The sequence below is a fragment of the Arachis ipaensis genome, chromosome B01 (assembly GCF_000816755.2).
Source record: "Arachis ipaensis cultivar K30076 chromosome B01, Araip1.1, whole genome shotgun sequence".
Classification (NCBI taxonomy): domain Eukaryota; kingdom Viridiplantae; phylum Streptophyta; class Magnoliopsida; order Fabales; family Fabaceae; genus Arachis; species Arachis ipaensis.
This window is the reverse complement of record NC_029785.2, coordinates 73121321-73124804: the sequence shown is the minus strand read 5'-3', so window position 1 is coordinate 73124804 and position 3484 is coordinate 73121321.

Genomic DNA, 3484 nt, shown 5'->3' with positions numbered 1-3484 from the left:
AAGCCTTATATATATATATATATATATATAGAAGGAAATAATATAATCTAGAAGCCTGATGAAGGATATAGCTCAAAGACAGAATTACAAAATCGCGAAACGTTCACATGAAGCTAACGCATAAGATACAAGATATAGACGTAAAAGAATGGAATATATATACATACAGAGTTTGGAGTTAAAAAAAGCTTATACAACTATTCTCTCAAATAAGCCTCTAAGGCCATAAAGATAAATATACAAAAGCAGAGAGAAAACGATGACGAAAGTAAAACAGAAATAAACAAGGAACAAACCATACTCCGCTCTGTCACCATATCCGCAATCTCACTGAAGTAAATTACGTCCTGCATCTGAAAAACAACAACAAAGTATGGAATGAGAACCGGAGGTTCTCAATCTAGTAACAGTGCCCAATAATGTAATATGTAAGGCTCTAGGACGCCGAAGGCAATCTTAGAACTTCACATCACATACAGATATCCAAGCTTAGAACAAAATAAATAAATTAAGCCATAAACCATAAACAGCGTTATCTAAACTTAGGGGAAATTCTAACTAATACTAATCACACCACTGTATCCCACAGCCTTCACCACCCTAACTTCCGTGCGATCCCATCGCCACCGCCTACCTAACCTCCTCAGCACCAGACAAACACAAATAATACAAACAAGTAAAACACAGATAATATTCATATATAACAAGTAGTTCAAAAAGCAAGTGGGCATGCTACACAATTAGGCAAACTCAAGTAATCAAAGCAAACAATCATATAGAAGATGCATATGATGAATGTCTATCGTATTGGCTCGTGATATCATTTGTCGGTCCAAACATGCCAACCCGAAACATCCTTGCGGATGTAGCCTTTTCTGCCACGCTAGGGATATAGTGCCCTGAACACTCATGCAGCAGCTCTTCTGCTACGCCAGGTATATAATGCCCTGCACACTCATGTAGTAAGGAGTCTTCAACGCCAGGGATATAGGCCCCGCACACTTACTACAGCAGAGAAGAAAATAACCACAACAACTCATGCAGCAAAACTATCTGCTACGCCGGGGATATAAGCCACGCACGCTCTCAACAAAACTGCTCATGCAGCAGAACAATCTGCTATACCGGAGATATAGGCTCCGCTACTTTCAACAATCCAATAACTTCATCCACAAATCACTTTCAACAACATCTACTCATGCAGCAGAGAAATCTGATACGCCAGGGATATAGGCCATGCACACTTTCCTTCCATATCCATCATTAGTTCTTAATTCCACTTTGAACACATTAGTTCATCAATTTCTCAATTTTCATCAAGATCATCATTTCTCTTCGAGTCCTCAAATCATCTCAACCATCCTCAATTCATATTTTCCATTCCAAACTCATAGCTCCTTAGTTCTCATCTCATATACCAATTCTTCTTTAATCTCTACCCAACCCATTCTCAGCACACCAGAAACCTAGGCCTCCGTTTTTTCTAATTTATCATAAAATCATCTACTAGAACCCTTAGGTTATATCCCATGTTCTAATACTCAAAACTAGGCCCAAAAGTCTTAAAATAGTGTTATGGAAGCTTACAACCTTGTTGGGAAGGTAGAATAGTTGAAAAACAAGTAAAATTTGAGAAACAGGGCGTGTGCGGCCGCACAAGGGTGTGTGCGTGTGCACGCCCAGGAGATCTTAAAATGTGTGCGTACGCACAGGTGGCAAAACTTACAGAATCTGTTCACTCACACAACCTGTGCCAACGTCCCTAACAGACTGGCCTTCCCATCGTGTGTGTCCGCACAGGTTGAAATCCTTCCTTAGATATGCGTGCACACAAGCTGTGCTAGCGCTGCAAACAGAACGCATCTCGCTTCCTGTGCGTGCGCACGGGTGTCTGCGTCCACACAGGTCAAAATTTTTGCAGGGTGTACGTCCGCGCGAGGGTGTGTGCTCACACATATCAGAAACCATGAAATTCTACAACTTTGCAAAATTTTAGATTTTCAACACCAACTTTGAATGATCATAATTTCCTCTACAAAATTCTAATTTTAACAAACTTTAAATCGATTTAAAGGATTTTCAAAGATGTTCAATTCTAAATAAATTTCAATCAATTTAGAAAACCGAGGCAAAAGTTATGATCAAGCAAAGTTTACCAAAAATCCAATTTTACCAAAAGCCTCAAAATCCCAAATTCACCAAATCTCACAATGCAAAACCAACTAATCATAACCCAAACAATACCAAGACAACATCAAAGTCCATACCATTCCTTTCCCAACTCAACCATCCATAATATCCCAATTTCACCGCTCAACACCATCAAAATCCTTAATCATCAACATCTAAAACCATCACAAATGCTCATAATCATCTTCAACCAACAACAAACATCAACAACCACTACAAATCCTCATCAACTAACCTCAACATTATCAGTCATTATCCACATTCGTATTACCACACTCAACGTACACACTCACCAACATCAACCAATATCATAATTTATAATTAAAACCAATAACCCTCTTCAACAACAATAAATCTCATATTCATCATCAACCTTCAAAATCATTTCAAATACTAACAATCATCATCAAAATCACATAATCATCGTTATCATTCCAATTCCTTCCACAATCCACCAATACAACATCAATCAATCTCCATCAACAACACAAATTGTCAATTTTCTCATCAACACCAAAATCAGACTTTAGCATACACAACTCATAAAATCTTCATCACAATTCACATGCCACAGACATAATTCAATCCACCATATATTTAATTCAATCCTATCTTAAGGTCAACTAGTCTAAGTGTCCAGAAACATTACATATTACGTAAAAGAAATCAAAACCATACCTTGGTCGATTCTCAAAGGCTACAAATACCAAAACAAAGCCACCAAACTTGATCCAAAGCCTCAACCAACTCCAACAACCATCCAAAACTAACACATGTAACACATGTACCACCAAAATCAAAATCTAAGATACACAAAACAACTAAACACAAGGTTTTAGTAAAACCTTACCTTACCCAACGAGATTAGGGGTAAAATCCAACAATTATCCGCTACTAGAGATCACCTAAACAAGCAAAACCACAAAACTTGCTCAACAACTAAACCCAAAACACGCAGAAAGTTAGGGTAGAAAACTGGGGATGTATTTTCGAGTTCTTACCAGAAAAACTTAGATAGAAAGGAAGAGCTCGTCAAGAGCTTCATGTGGCTTTAAACGGCTCATCAATCGGAGCCCGGATCAAAAGTTATGGCTTCCAGAAGTGGAGAATGAATAGTAACAATGGGGTTTTACCCCCCACCACCTCCTATCCGAGTTCTCTCTCTCTCTCTCTCTCTCTTCCCTTCAAAATGAGTTTGAAACTCATTAATCACACATATATATGTTGGACCTTGGGTCCGGTTTGGGCCCGATCTAACCCGTTAGTGTTTTTAGCTCATTTGGCCCGCTTTGGG